The following is a 17,209-nucleotide window of genomic DNA, read 5'->3' on the forward strand; positions in this document are numbered from 1 at the left end:
TCTTAGTTGGTATCTTGTTGCTCTGGGTCACCCAAGAGGCTGTCTAGAACTGCTTGTCTTTCCAAAGCAATAGTTTCAGGGTCCAGATGGCGGCCCCTGAGTGATTTTGCAGCCCTTTGCTATTGGTTCGTGTTGCCTCTTTTTGGTTTCATTGGATCTTCACTGCAAGCTCCCTCCAGCATCATCAGGAATTTTTAGGAGCCAGCGGGCCTCTGTTAGTGTTTTAAGTTGTTACAGCATATCCTCCCAGCGGAAGAGGAGGTGGAAGGGTGGCTCCAGTTATACGATATCCCCTTTATCCAAAGGAATACTGCCATGGACCAAAGGCCCCGTGCTTCTGGTGGGTCAATTCAGATGGGTCTTGGTAAAGGACTAATTTGTTACCCTGGAATAACACTGGGTGGTGTCCCACACTTTGTGCAGAGCAGTTTCTTTCAGTTGGAAGTCATGGATGCATATAAGGATATCAGGCAAATGTCTGCCTTCAGCTCCTAGGCAGCCCTCAGTATGGACCCTGGTGAACTGTATTTCAGTCTCCTCCATTGGGTCCAGAATCTGGAGGAAGAGGGCCTAGACGTAGGACAAGATGTCAGTGCCTTCAGCTTCACTCAACGCTCCAAAAATGTGCATGCTATTCCTGCATGAAGTGTTCTCTAGGTCCTTGGCATTGGCCTGCAGTGTACCTTGTTACTCCTGTAGGTGCAGAATCTCTTGCTGAAAAAGTTGAATTTGCTCACCCCATCTGGTTTCATTTCCCTCGAGTGCAAACACTGTATCACTCACCTCTGCCAGATTATGCCTGACCTCCCAGAGGTCCTGTGAGAGCCCATGTATAACCTATTGAATGAGAGTATCCATAAAGATCCTTGTCAATAGGGCCTTCTCCTCGGTCCCCTCTGCTGTGGGCATGGATCGTTGAGACTGTTGGCCATCCTTGGTCGGAACTCCTGAAGACAGCGTTAGCATGTTGTAAAGTGATCGGTCTTTCTTCCCCTTTGCTGATGGCATAATGGGCCCCACCTACAGAGGCTCAAGCTCTGCTGTCCCAGCAGCATTACATGTAAATGGTGGGTTCCCATGAGTACGATACCCAGCAATGCAAATCGCTACTTCTCAACCCTCCAGCACGTGCTTATGACTCACTGTGTGTGGCCTAATCAGCAGCTCCTGGTGCAGCCACTTGTCTTTTACTGTCATGTAGTCTGCTGTCAAGGGGTTCACCCAGCATGATGACTCTATAGAGGCTACAGTTCATTGTGTAGTGAATTGGTGTAGCCAGTGGGGCTTGCTGTGTTCCTGAGGAGCAAAGGCACAGTGTGTCTATTGGGGGGTCACCTCATGGCCTCCACTAGGCGAGGGCAAGCTGTGTCCTTGAAGATGCATCCTAGGTGTGGGTGAGATCAATGTCACCCCAGCTACTGTGCGTCCTGACAACCAGGAAGTCCCGCTGGATCACAGCTTAGTGACAGAGTCCCCAGTGACAGGAGGCAGAAGCTGAGTATTCATTGTCCCCGAGGCTGTTTGAGGCACAGGGCAAAGCCTGCACACCAATGGGTCCCACCGGGTCTGGTCACATGAACTTCAGGAAACTCAGTCACCCCTGAGTGGCCGCTTGCACTTACCCCAGAAGCCCTGCTGTCCAAAGTCATCTCAAGTGCCAAGATGTTCACCCTGCAGGTTGGTTGTGGCTACCACTACTTTCCTTTGTTGTTCTCCTCAGTGTCATTCTGCAGCTGTTCTTGGATCAGTGCCATCTTGTGCCTCTCAGTCTCTGGACCACATCCGCTGGAGTGCTTGTCAGTGGCCCGGGGATGGCTCACCAGCTCCCACGTTGCCTCCAGAAGAGATCCTGTTCTCTTAAATCCCTACTCTGGATCCCAAGCTCTGTATTAGAGGCTTTTAATGGTGACAGATGGGCAGATGGGCAGATGTGTGGAATAGACTGTCCTATGTGGCTGCCATCTCGATCAAGACCCATCGAAGTTGCATATTTAGAGAATAGTAATGTGAGATAGCCTTCCTTCTTTTCACTATGAATCAAATTAAGACATAGGCCCTCATTACTACCCTGGCGGTCGGTGTTAAAGTGGTGGTAAGACCGCCAACAGACCGGCGGTAAAAAAAATGGGATCACGACCATGGCGGAAACCGCCAACACAGACAGCCACTTCAACACTCCGACCGCCACAGCGGTAGCAACGAACACCGCGGCGGTAACCGCCAACAGACAGGCGGAAGACAATGTACCGCCCACACTATTACAAGGCACCAATCTGCCAGCTTCTCCGGGGCGGTACCAATGCCATCAAAAGCATGGCAGAAACAGTACACAGAAGGGAAACCACTCACCTTTCGACACCCAAGGAAGAACTAGGACGCCATGGAGCCCGAACTGCAGATCCTACCCATGTTGCTTTATCTATTCATACACCACAAAGTAGAAAGAAGGCAGCGGTTAGCATTAGGGGATGGGAGGAGGGAAAAGAGAGTGACACACACACGCGGCACGCAACACCCTCAACCCCCACCCACAACAATATACACACACACATATCCAATAACATCACAGATACATCCCGTCACCCCTGGAAGAACGCAAGGACCAAACGAAATTAGTTTAACTAGTGTAATATTGGAACAATCAGATAGATCAAGAGAACAGCAAATAATCAGTATACACAAATATTTACAGCAAGTACACAAGTCCGTCCACTGTCCCATGAAATGTCCGTGGACCAATGGTCCCAAAAAGCATGTGCAAAGCCCACACATGACACCTGCCTCAAAACGGAGAGAACACTGCAGGGGCATCAGGTCGAAAAAAACACAGGCACCTCACGGGGAAGGGGAGAGGGGGCACCTCTGCCGGATGATGGTACGACGCCGCTGCTCCTCAAGGGGGCTCCATGCCCACTCCCTGGTCCTGGGGAGTGCAAAGTGACAGTCTCTCAAGTCTCTCAAGTGGGTTCACTGCTTGGTCCTGGGGAGTGCAAAGCCACAGTCTCTCAAGTCTCTCAAGTGGGTTCACTGCCCACTGCTTGGTCCTGGGGACTGCAAAGCCACAGTGGGTGGTTTGCCTACATGCTCTGGGGGGGGGGCTTTGTGCCCAGAGTGCTTCATCCTGCCAAGGACTGGGTGAGTGGATGCATTTCTCCACTGGTTCTGGAGGGGGCTTTGTGCCCAGAGTGCTTCATCCTACCAAGGACTGTGTGAGTGGATGCATTTCTCCACTGGTTCTGGAGGGGACTCTGTCCCTAGAGTGCTTTATCCTGCCAAGGACTGGGTGAGTGGATACATTTCTCCACTGGTTCTGGAGGTGGTTTTGTGCCCAGAGTGCTTCACCATGCCAAGGATAGGGTGAGTGGATGCATTTCTCCACTGGTTGTGGAGGGGGCTTTGTGCCCAGTGATGCAGCACCTGGGGTGTGGCAGTTGACATCCTCTCACCTGGGTTTCTTAGCCACGTGATGTACCTGGAACAGGTAGCATGATACTCCATGGAGGCAGAGCCACAGGCTATCCTGCGGTGACTTAGGCTGCCAATTGCTGGTTTGTGTCAGTGCTGCAGGTCGTGTCTCTAGTGGTGTGTCTAGGGTCCAGGACATCACCTGCAGACTCTGACTGGTGCACACTGGGGATGGGCCTGACATCCGACAGGGTGGCACCGGCAGTGCACGTGGCGATGCTGAAAGTGGTGCAGGTGGTTGTGTCTGCGGCAGAGATGCTGCCAGTGCTGGCCGTGGTGCAAGTGACTGTAGTGGTGGATGGAGACACCATCCCATCTCCGGCAGCCTCGGATGGCTGATCCTTGGGGAGGATGCTGGAGACTGATGTTGTGGCAGCGGCGGTGCAGGTGGCGGTGCAGATGGCGGTACAGGTGGCGGTTGGAGCGGCTGTGGTGACTGTGGTGCATGTGGCTGCCATCCCGGATGATATGGTGGTGACCGGCTGCTCACCAGGAGACATCGTGCCCTGAGGTGACGTGCTCTTTGGCTTGTGGTCCTTCCCCCATCTTGACAGTCACTGCAGGGATCTTGGCACTGTCCACTCGGTGTTTGGGCGAGGCCTTGGTGTGTGGGTGGTTGTGTGAATGGTAGTGGGGTGGTGATTGCCCATGAGTGGTGTGTAGTGTGGTGATGGGCGTGCTGGTGATGGAGGCAGTGGCTGCTGATGTAGTGCTGATGTAGTGCATGCATGTGTGAGTGGAGACAACACTGGGAGGAAGGTGGAGGACGTGGGGGAGGGGAACACAGTGGAGGAAGTGGATGTTGGGATGTGTGCATGGGTATGGTGCTTGTGTGAGTGCCTGTGGGATGTGTGGTGCTTATGTTTTCCTGAGCCACTTTTGTGTGTTGATGTGTGTGCATGCTGGTCTGAAGGTGTGCTTGATATAGGCTGAGGTAGAGGGGATTGGGTCTGGGTAGTGGAAGTTGGAGGGGGGAGGCTGGACACAGGGACAATGGCTGCCATTAGTGCTGAGGCCAGAGCCTGAAATGCTCTCTGTTGGGAAACACACTGAGGGGCTGCTGGGAGGGCGGTGCTGGTGGGGGGTGGCGGCTGTACCTGTTGTTGGGGTGGGCACAGAGGTGTTCGCTACCCCCAGGGAGCTTCCATCAGAGGAGGAGTCACTGTCGCTTGTATCCCCTCCTGTCCCCGTCGTGGAATTCCCCTCGCCCTCCGTCCAACTGGTGCCTTCACCCTCCATGGATTCACCCTCCAGGGCCATGTGGGATGCAGCTCCCTTCTTCACCAGTGCCTCTGCTTCTCCGCCAGATGATGCTAATGCCCACAAGGACAGGGTGGCAAAACAAGAAGGGGGGAAAGACAGAAAACACACATGGTCAATGGCAGCAACACCACTGCCGTTGGTGGACACAACACACAGGGGGGCAGCCCTATGCACTAGGCCATGCACTAGCAGTTAGTAGGAAATTCACCAGGCCATGGGGTACAATGCCTAACACCATTTGCTGCACACCTGGAACCCACAGGAGCCTGCCCACAAAAAATATTGGGTTGGAGTGCCTCAGCCTGCCCAACAAGGGACCTACCCTGCCATGTTCGCCCTGGCCTAGGGGAACCCACAGCCCACATCCCCCACCCAGACACTTCGTAAAGCGCGCAGAGTCATCTTTATGACACAGTATTCACCCCCTTGTGTCTGCTGTGATGGCCTCAAGCACCCATTATGGTGCAAAAGGCACCCCTTCCACGTTGGGAGGCCATCCCCAGCTGGGCCTCCGCCGTCTTCTTGCTCCAGCGGCACAGGTCCTCCCATCTCTTGCGGCAGTGGGTGCTCCGTCTATGATAGGCCCCCAGGATCTGCACTTCCTTGCCGATGGCACGCCAAATACCCTTTTTCTGGTGGGCGCTGACCTAGAGGAAAGGTACAGGAGGAAAGGACATTACTCATCCGTCCTGACCGTCATACTCATTGCCCACCAGTTCCCACCCATGCCCTCATGCACATACACTCACCATCCTCACATGCAGCCCTCAGCACCCCCCACATGTATCTTCCATCCACACCACTCCAATCAGACATTGCCCACTCATCATGCTCACAGTGTACCCACCTGTTTGTCTGGAGGACCGTAGAGTTGAGTGTACTGGGGGAGGACCCCATCAACCAGTTTGTCCAACTCCTCCATGGTGAAGGCAGGAGCCCTTTCCCCAGACACTCGAGCCATTGTCGCTTCCAGACTGAGGTCACAGCAGCACTTGCAGTGTAGGTTCTCTCTGTTGAAGGTCAGGTATCAAGTGAGTGAACAGATAGAAAATGGCGGTCACGTCCGCGGTGGTGAGTACTGTCACCGCCGGCATACATCACTATTGGCTCCTGGAACCCATAGGGCCCAATGATAACCAATGCTGAATTGCAAGGTGGTCTTTGACCGCCTACCGCGACGGTGCACAACACCAGCGCAGTTACATAATTTCCCCTTGTCCCTCCTCACAAGTCAGGCAGCCGCCATTTCAGGGGGGCACATGGCATGGCACCAAACTGCGTCACAGCAGAAATTTGGCAGATATACGGACTAACTACGCCACGCACAAATTTACTCACATTACTGCAAACACACATGTGCAACCTATGTGGTACATGACCCTCTGCTCACCGTTCTCCTCCATAGGCAACATCCGCTGGGGCAGATGATATGATGGCATCATCCTCCGGTGTACAGACCCCTGGTGGACCTGTCGACAATGGAAGACAGACACATCATTATCACCTACAGACTTGATCGTGCCACAATCCAAGACCTGTGTGCCCAATTGGAGCCAGACCTGATGTCAGCTATCCACCATCCCACAGGAATACCCCCTCTAGTGCAGTTCCTATCAGTGCTACATTTTCTGGAAAGTGGCTCCTTTCAAACTACAGTGGCCATGGCATCAGGGATGTCTAATCCAATGTTTTCTAACGTGTTGACCAGAGTGTTGTCTGCCCTGCTGAAACACATGCACAGCTACATCTTGTTTCCCAGGTGGAGGATTTGCCCACAGTGAAGGCTGATTTTTATGCCCTGGGACATTTCCCCCAACATCATTGGTGCCATTGATGGTACACATGTGGTATTTGGCCCCCGCAGAAATGAACAAGTAAACAGAAATAGAAAAAACTACCAATGGATGAATGTGCAGATGGTGTGTTTGGTGGACCAGTACATCTCCCATGTGAATGCCAAGTATCCTGGCTCTGTGCATGACGCCTACATTTTGAGGAATAGCAGTATCCCTTACATGATGGCCCAACTCCAGAGGAACCAGTGTGGCTAATAGGTGAGCCCAAGGTCCCCACACAGTATGAATAGGTGTCTGGGTATGGGGTAGTCCCTAAGGGTTAGTGTATGTCAAACAGTTATCACTCGACATTTGCAGGTGACTCAGGTTAACACAACCTCTCATGGCTACTGTCCCCAGTGAGGAATGCCAGGACAAGGGCAGAGAACCGCTACAATGAGGCACATGAGCGAACTATGTGTATTATTGAGAGGACGTTCGGCCTCCTGAAGGCCAGATTCCTGTCCCTTCATCTGACAGGTGGCTATACTACTCACCGAAGAAGGTGTGCAGGATAATCGTGGCATGCTGCACGTTGCACAACCTGGCATTGCGACGCTAGGTGCCTTTTCTGCAGGAGGATGAGCCTGGTGATGGTCTTGTGGCAGCGGTGGAGCCTGTGGACAGTGATGAAGAGGAGGCAGAGGAAGAAGATAATGACAACTGAACGAACATCATCATGCAGTACTTCCAGTGACACACAGGTAATAGACTGTAACTGATCCTCACATTTCTCAATACTGTAGGACATTGTATAAGTCTGCCTCTTAACCTCTGTCTATGGACACTGACAGTTCACTTTGGATTTTAATTTTTCAGATCTGGGTACCTCATTCTGCCTTCTGGTATATGTACTTCTGCTCAACAACTGTCATACATTGGTATGAACAAATACATTTGTGAAATATCAGATTGACTCCAGATTGGTTTGTGATTAAGGGGTGTTTATTTAGGGGCTAATGAGTATATGGGGTATGTGGAAGGGGCAATGGTGGAGGCGGTCCATAGTAGAGTAAAGTCTCTTGGTATCACAGGTGCATTGTCCAATGGGGAAGGGGGGTATTGGCAGTTCAAGGTGGACAGGGTAACTGAGTGGGACAGAAGGGTGACAATCAGGAGTGTCCTATTTCCTGGCGGGGTCTTGGCAAATGTTCTCTGTCTTCTGCCTGGATCGCAGGGACCGTTTGCAGGGTAGTTTTCCTTCTGAAGGGGGTGGGGTGCTGGTGGCCTGTGGTCCCTGTGGCGGGGCCTCCTGTCCACTAGCGCCGGCGGAGGTGGAGGGCTGTTCCTTGATTTAGCTAGTGTCAGGGGCCCTTTGTTGTGCCACTGCCTCCCTCATGGTCTTCCCTATTTCAGCCAGCACCCCTGCTGTGGTGACCAGGATGGTGTAGATGTTGGGGAGGTCCTCCCTGATCCTCATGCACTGTCCCTCCTGCAGCCGCTGGGTCTCCTGAAACTTGGCCAGTACTATGCCCATGGTCTCCTGGGAATGGTGCTATGCTCACATGATGTTTGATAGTGCCTCGTGGAGGGTCGGTTCCCTGGGCCTGTCCTCCCCCTGTCGCACAACAGTCCTCCCAGCTTCCCTGTTGTCCTGTGCCTCTGTCCCCTGAACCGTGTGCCCACTGCCACTGACCCCAGGTCCCTGATCATCCTGGGTTAGTGGGTTTGCCTGGGGGCCCTGTAGTGGTGGACACACTGCTGATTGGCGTGTTCTGGGGACAGTGGCATGGGCCCGCTGGGTGGGAGCTGGTGTTTCCTGAGGGGGGAGGTTCTGTGGTGGCTTGGGACTGTGGCAGGGGAACCGACTGTCCAGAGGTCCCTGATGGGTCAGGCTGGTCATCTTGATCCAGGTGTGCAGAGATGCTGTCGTCACTGTGGGTCTCTTCTGTGGGGGGACTGGATATGGCTGGCACCTTCTGTCCGGTGACGTTGGGTAGGGGTCCTGTTGGGGTGTTAATGCATTGTTAGTTTATCTGTGTGAGCCATCTTGTTCCCTCTATTACTGTGCTTGCACTATCGCCTTGGCCCTTGTGTGAGTGGTGATTGTGTGCCCTGAGTGAGTCTCTCTATTGGACATGCTTTGGTGATGGGTGTCCATGCATTGTTGTTGCATGCAGGGCTTGGTTGTGGGAGTGGTGGGTTGTGATGGTGGGGTGTGTGGGAGATGGAGTCATGGGAGTGAGGGTGAGGGTGGGAGTATGTGATGGCATGCAGGTAGGGTGGGGGGGATATTATAGTAAAGATATGACTTACAGGAGTCCAGTCCTCCTGCTACTCCTGATAGGCCCTCAGGATGCATGATCACCAAGACTTGCTCCTCCCATGATGTTAGTTGTGGCGGAGGAGGTGGGGGTCCACTGCCAGTCGTCTGTACGGCTACCTGGTGTCTGGATACCACGGAACGCACCTTCCCCCATAGGTCGCTCCACCTCTTCTTGATGTCATCCCTTGTTCTTGGATGCTGTCCCACTGCGTTGACCCTGTCAACAATTCTCCGCCTTAGCTCCATCTTCCTTGCAATGGAGGTCTGCTGCACCTGTGATCCGAATAGCTGTGGCTCTACCCGGATGACTTCCTCCACCATGACCCTGAGCTCCTCCTCAGAAAACCTGGGGTGTCTTTGAGATGCCATGATGTGGTGTGGGTGATGTGTGAGGTGATGGTTGATGTGATGTGTGGGGTGATGTGTTGGGGTGTGTGGTGTGATGTGCGTGGATGGTGTATGAGTGATGGTGTTGTGTGCCTCTGGATGCTGGTGTGGTCTTTGCTTTTCTCTCTCTCTGCTTCTTCCAAATTTTTCGGTGTAAGGGGTTGTGGGTAATGTGAGTCTGGTGTGTGTATTTTGAATTGTCCAATGTGGTGTAGTTTTGTAAATGTGTGTGTATTTTGAGCGCGGCGATGTGTACTGCCAATGGTTTACCGCGGTTGTAAGACCGCCGCGTTGATTTGTGGGTCGTGATACTGTGGGCGTATTCCTGTTGGCGTAATGGTGTTGGTTTTGCTATCGCCAGTTTATCACTGACCTTTGGTGTGGCGGACTTCTGTGTGTGTCTGTATAGTGGCGGATTTCTCAGTGTGGGTCATAATACCCGTTGCGGATTTCTGCCGCGGACACAGTGTGTTGGCGGTCGTTGGCACGGCGGTAAGCGGGATTTACCGCCAGGGTTGTAATGAGGGCCATATCCAGAGAGCCTTTTATAGGCTTCTATTACAATTGGGAGCGAGTGGACTTTACGCAGGTAGACAGGGACCACGGTTCTCTGAATCAAACCCAGGACAAGTCTAGCTGCTATGTTTTTATTAGACTTTACATCATTCCCCAAGCGGTTTTCCATTTTTGCCATCACTTCTCCTGTTTTTCTGAATTAATTGTTGTTGGTTTTAGGAGTGCTTGTGCTCTCTCCTTCAAACATGGTAAATCTGGCATACACCTAATTGGAACATTCAATTTACATGTAAGTCCCTAGTAAGTGGTACTACATGTACACCTGTAAGTTAAATGTTACCACTAGGCCCGCACCACTCACTATGTCACCCACTAAAGTAGTTTTTTAAAACATGTCTCAGGGCTGCCACTGCAGCATGTAGTGCAGTTTTAAACTGCCATTTCTATCTGGCAAAATAAACCTTATGGCAGGCCTAAACTTTCCTTTTTAGGTTTCACCTAGACAGCCCATGGTCTGTCCCTGTGAGACATGCTGTTTACATAAAGTGGGCTTATAGCTCTCCCATAGCTCACCATTTGTTAGCTTCAGTGTCACTCTCATTTCCTTCCTCCCGGTTTGTCACGACATGTCCTTTGTGTTTGGCCCTTCCCTAGAGCATGGACCAAGTACTTGTGTCCATCCACTGCTCCCATTTATGGAGCTACTTTTTTCGTTCTGTTCAAGCACCCCATATGAGTGGTTGTGTTTTCAGTTCATCTCCCATATCCCCTTCCATGTAGCTACAATTCTGTCACACCCGTCCCCTTCCATGCTGCTTCCTTTCTCTCCCACTCTCCTGACTTCTACTCTACAGCATTGTACTCTATGTAGCTGCACTCTACTCCATTGCACTTTATGTCAAAGCACTCTATGCTTCTGCACCACTCTACAGCACTCTATTCCACTGCACTGTATGCCACTGCACTCTACACCACTCTACTCTATGCCACAGCACTCTGTCATTGCACTCTACGCACTCTAATCTTCTATGCACCACTGTGCTCTATGCCACTGCACTCTGTGCCACTCTTCTATGCACCACTCTACGCTACTGCATTTTATGCCAAATCACTCTACACTAGGCCACTGCACTCTATGCACTCTATGCCACTCTTCCCCACTGCATTCTATGACACTGCACTCTATGCCACTCTACTCTGCGCCACTGCACTCTACACAACTGCTCTCTGCCCTGCACCACTGCACTCCATGCCACTGCACTGTATATCACTCTAGTCTGCACCAATGCATTCTATGCTATTTTACTCTACTCTGCACCACTCTACTCTACGCGACTGCACTCTACACCACTGCACTTCACACCACTCTATGCTACTGCAGTCTATGCCACTGCACTCTAATTGCAACACTCTACTCTTTGCCACTGCACTCTATGCCACTGCACTCTCTGGTACACCACTGCACTCTACATCACTCTACTAGCACCACTCTACTCTGTGCCACTGTACTCTATGCCACTGCACTGTACACCACTCTACTCTAAGCCACTGCGCTTCACACTACTGCACGCTACACCACTGTATTCTACTGCACTTTACACCTCTGCACTCTAATTGCACCACTCTACTCTGCCACTACACTCTGTGCCACTCCAATCTACATCACTGCAGTCTACACCACTACACTCTATACCACCCTACTCTACTTTGCACCACTCTACTCTATGCCACTGCAGTCTACACCACTGCAATGTACACCTATGTACTCTATGCCACTGCACTATCTACCACTTCACTCTACTCTACCCTACCCTCTTCTGCAGCACTGTACTCCATTGTGCTCTACCCCAGTGCACTATAACCCACTCTACTCTGCACCACTCTATGCTACTGCATTCTACACCACTGCACTCTATACCACTGCTCTCTATTCTGCACCACTCTACCCTACACCACTGCACTGTACACCACTGCACTCTGCTCTGCACCACTGAATTCTATGCCACTTTACTCTACTTTGTTCCATTCTATGCCACTGCAGGCTGCATCACTGCACTGTATGCTACTCTACTCTGTGCCACTTCACTGTATACCACTGGGCTCTATGCCACCCTACTCCAGTGCACCATGAGCTACTCTACTATGCACCACTCCATACCTCTGCAATCTACACCACTGCACTCTACACCACTGCACTCTACTCTATGTCACTGTACTCTACACCACTGCACTCTACTCTGTACCACTCTATTCCACACCACTGCATTCTATGCCACTGCACTCTACTCTGTACCACTCTATTCCATGCCACTGCACTCTACTCTGTACCACTCTATTCCACACCACTGCATTCTATGCCACTGCACTCTACACAGGCCACTCTACTCTACTCCATGCCATTCCACATGTCCCTTGATTCCACTCTATGGTACTCCACTCAATGCCACTCTACAAGACTCTACGCCATGCCACTCCACTCAGCGTCACTCTATGCCACTCCGCTCCAGTCTACCCCACTCACTCTACACCACTCAACTCTACTCAGCTCTATTCTATGCCAATCCACTCTTCACTCAACTCTACGCCTGTTCACTATACCGTATGACACTCCACTATATGTCACTCCACTCCACTGCACTCCACTCTATGCCACTCCCCTCTACTCTATACCACTCCACTCTACGTCACTTTGCTCTACTCTGTGGCATACTATGCCACTCAAAGTCACTCTAGCCTACTTCAAGCACCTCTATGCCACCCCAAGCCACTCTACTCCATGCCACTTCACTCTACTGTACCCCATGGTGCTCTAGAACAAGGCTAAACCTATTGACTTTGTGTCAGGCACTTACCTGTTCGCAGGGGTGAAATGGACACGACAAAGGTTCTCAACTTCCCTGCAGGCCAAGCAGACCCAAAGGAAGAAAATTGGCCTGATCCACCGGGACGAAGGGACGATAACTGATGAACACCAGGCTACCCGTCACTACTTCTGGATTGTCTGGTCTCTTCTCACCTTTAACAAGATAACAACCAACATTTAGTATTGCTGACTGTTTGTATATAAGGTTATTATGATACAATTACTTCATAGATTTACCTAATTTCCTTTATCCCTTTTGCCAAAAGTGTAATGCAGAATGCAGGATCTGATACTGAATCTATAATGATGAACCCACAATGTCAATCCAAAATAGCAGATATATATGTAAGTTGATACTAAGAAGTGTTTGTAATGTTACTACACATACCTAAACACCTTCAGCAAATGTGAGCATTACCACTTCCTCATGAGTCCCAGTAATACCTAAACAAATGCATCTCATTGAGAGTCTATCAGAAAATCACAGTCATGAGTACTAATTAATGCTCCTTGTGTACCCTTTGATAGACCAGTTCAATATACCCAGTTTCAAGTAACGTTCTCAGTATGCACTTTGATATGTAGACTCATTCAGAGTCCATCAGAAAAACACATCCAGCCGGGGGAGCATAAAGCGAGGAACCGCCGCGACCTGGACCAACCTGGATGACCCTGATGTCAACACAGCAGAAAAGAGGAACACAAGAGCAACCAGACAGAAGCAAAATGCGGAGAAATGGCAAACACAGGGACGTGGACTGCCGTGCAAGATACTGGATGCAGGTGAGTACTGCAGGCAGAGAAAACTTCCTGAATGACGAGCAGTCGCTCCTGATGCAGGGCGTAGCCTTAAAGGCTACGAGCTCCACCTATTTAAAGGGACTACTTCACTGGGAAGCCGTGTATGCAGCGCATCCGACAGTACACCCTTTCCAAGGGCCTCTACACAGGCTTGGCTTTATCAGGATATCAACAATGAAAAAGACGCAGAAGACGAGGTGTGTGTAAATGACATGGAGGTCAGAAGTGCGATCCACAGGTCCGTAACCCTTTCAATTAATCAAATAATACAATCTATGCCATATTTGTTTAGAGTCCAAGATTGCCTTGACCTCGAATTAAGGTTCGTTATTCACAACAATAGTTGGGGTTTTGTTAGGGAGTTTTGTTCCAGGGTAACCGGTATCAATAAAGACATGTGAAACACTGGGTGCATTCATATTGAGACAGTAATTCCAATTTCATGGCAACATCATTGATTTTCTTGACAATCAGGTATGGACTTATGTATCTTGGTTGAAATTTCCATGACCCTTTTAAATTGAGATGTTGCGTGGATTGCCATACCTGCTCTCTGACTTGGTATTCAGGAAAAGCTTTCCAACGTTTGTCTGTGTTGAGTTTATATGCCAGTTTTGCTTGATCGTTGAAAATCTTTGATCTGGTCTACATACAGGGATGTAGACCATAATTATATTAAAATGGGGTGACTTTGGTGGAGCTTTGCTGGGCATTATTATATGCAAACTCTGCATCCAAAAGAAATGTATCCCAAGCTGCAGCATCAGTTAACACCTGGCACCTCATATGTAGGTCTAGACGTTGATTCACTCTTTCAGTCTGACCAACCATTTGTGGGTGATAACTAGTGGACAAATGTACCTCTATCTGTAAAAACGCCACACAAGGCTCGCCAGAATTTAAATATAAACTGAGGATCTTGATCAGACACCATTACTGACGGTAAACCATGTAAAGGTACTATGGATTGCAAAAAAGTATCTGCTAATGCCCTAGAATTAGGTACACCAGGTAATGCTGTAAATTGGGTGGGCCATTTTTGAAAACATATTTACTGTGATCATTACTGTAGTATAGCCATGGTCTGTCTTTGGTAATTCTGATGTAAAATCTAAGGCTACAGTGTGCCATGAACGTGGTGGAGTTGGTAATAAGTGTAACAGACCTGCACGTGCTTGGTGTAAGCTTTTATTTGGAGCACATACAATACATTGTTATACAAACTGCTTAGTATCAGTCACAAGTGTAGGCCACCAAAAATGACGTATTCCAAAATTGGTTGTTTTCATCCAGATGCCCTGCAAGTAGATGTACTGTCCCTCCTGCAGCCGCTGGGTCTCCTGAAACTTGGCCAGTACCGTGCCCATGGTCTCCTGGGAATGGTGGTATGCTCACATGATGTTTGATAGTGCCTCGTGGAGGGTCGGTTCCCTGGGCCTGTCCTCCCCCTGTCGCACAACAGTCCTCCCAGCTTCCCTGTTGTCCTGTGCCTCTGTCCCCTGAACCGTGTGCCCACTGCCACTGACCCCAGGTCCCTGATCATCCTGGGTTAGTGGGTTTGCCTGGGGTCCCTGTAGTGGTGGACACACTGCTGATTGGCGTGTTCTGGGGACAGTGGCATGGGCCCGCTGGGTGGGTGCTGTGCTGGTGTTTCCCGAGGGGGGAGGTTCTGTGGTGGCTTGGGACTGTGGCAGGGGAACCGACTGTCCAGAGGTCCCTGATGGGTCAGGCTGGTCATCTTGATCCAGGTGTGCAGAGATGCTGTCGTCACTGTGGGTCTCTTCTGTGGGGGGACTGGATATGGCTGGCACCTTCTGTCCGATGACATTGGGTAGGGGTCCTGTTGGGGTGTAAATGCATTGTTAGTTTATCTGTGTGGGCCATCTTGTTCCCTCTATTACTGTGCTTGCACTATCGCCTTGGCCCTTGTGTGAGTGGTGATTGTGTGCCCTGAGTGAGTCTCTCTATTGGACATGCTTTGGTGATGGGTGTCCATGCATTGTTGTTGCATGCAGGGCTTGGTTGTGGGAGTGGTGGGTTGTGATGGTGGGGTGTGTGGGAGATGGTGGAGTCATGGGAGTGAGGGTGAGGGTGGGAGTATGTGATGGCATGCAGGTAGGGTGGGGGGGATATTATAGTAAAGATATGACTTACAGGAGTCCAGTCCTCCTGCTACTCCTGCGAGGCCCTCAGGATGCATGATCACCAAGACTTGCTCCTCCCATGATGTTAGTTGTGGGGAGGAGGTGGGGGTCCACCGCCAGTCGTCTGTACGGCTACCTGGTGTCTGGATACCACGGAACGCACCTTCCCCCGTAGGTCGTTCCACCTCTTCCTGATGTCATCCCTTGTTCTTGGATGCTGTCCCACTGCGTTGACCCTGTCAACAATTCTCCGCCTTAGCTCCATCTTCCTTGCAATGGAGGTCTGCTGCACCTGTGATCCGAATAGCTGTGGCTCTACCCGGATGACTTCCTCCACCATGACCCTGAGCTCCTCCTCAGAAAACCTGGGGTGTCTTTGAGATGCCATGATGTGGTGTGGGTGATGTGTGAGGTGATGGTTGATGTGATGTGTGGGGTGATGTGTTGGGGTGTGTGGTGTGATGTGCGTGGATGGTGTATGAGTGATGGTGTTGTGTGCCTCTGGATGCTGGTGTGGTCTTTGCTTTTCTCTCTCTCTGCTTCTTCCAAATTTTTCGGTGTAAGGGGTTGTGGGTAATGTGAGTCTGGTGTGTGTATTTTGAATTGTCCAATGTGGTGTAGTTTTGTAAATGTGTGTGTATTTTGAGTGCGGCGATGTGTACTGCCAATGGTTTACTGCGGTTGTAAGACCGCCGCGTTGATTTGTGGGTCGTGATACTGTGGGCGTATTCCTGTTGGCGTAATGGTGTTGGTTTTGCTATCGCCAGTTTATCACTGACCTTTGGTGTGGCGGACTTCTGTGTGTGTCTGTATAGTGGCGGATTTCTCAGTGTGGGTCATAATACCCGTTGCGGATTTCTGCCGCGGACACAGTGTGTTGGCGGTCGTTGGCACGGCGATAAGTGGGATTTACCGCCAGGGTTGTAATGAGGGCCATATACAGAGAGCCTTTTATAGGCTTCTATTACAATTGGGAGCGAGTGGACTTTACGCAGGTAGACAGGGACCACGGTTCTCTGAATCAAACCCAGGACAAGTCTAGCTGCTATGTTTTTATTAGACTTTACATCATTCCCCAAGCGGTTTTCCATTTTTGCCATCACTTCTCCTGTTTTTCTGAATTAATTGTTGTTGGTTTTAGGAGTGCTTGTGCTCTCTCCTTCAAACATGGCAAATCTGGCATACACCTAATTGGAACATTCAATTTACATGTAAGTCCCTAGTAAGTGGTACTACATGTACACCTGTAAGTTAAATGTTACCACTAGGCCCGCACCACTCACTGTGTCACCCACTAAAGTAGTTTTTTAAAACATGTCTCAGGGCTGCCACTGCAGCATGTAGTGCAGTTTTAAACTGCCATTTCTATCTGGCAAAATAAACCTTATGGCAGGCCTAAACTTTCCTTTTTAGGTTTCACCTAGACAGCCCATGGTCTTTCCCTGTGAGACATGCTGTTTACATAAAGTGGGCTTATAGCTCTCCCATAGCTCACCATTTGTTAGCTTCAGTGTCACTCTCATTTCCTTCCTCCCGGTTTGTCACGACATGTCCTTTGTGTTTGGCCCTTCCCTAGAGCATGGACCAAGTACTTGTGTCCATCCACTGCTCCCATTTATGAAGCTACTTTTTTCGTTCTGTTCAAGCACCCCATATGAGTGGTTGTGTT

The sequence above is a fragment of the Pleurodeles waltl genome, chromosome 3_1, assembly GCF_031143425.1.
Source record: "Pleurodeles waltl isolate 20211129_DDA chromosome 3_1, aPleWal1.hap1.20221129, whole genome shotgun sequence".
Classification (NCBI taxonomy): domain Eukaryota; kingdom Metazoa; phylum Chordata; class Amphibia; order Caudata; family Salamandridae; genus Pleurodeles; species Pleurodeles waltl.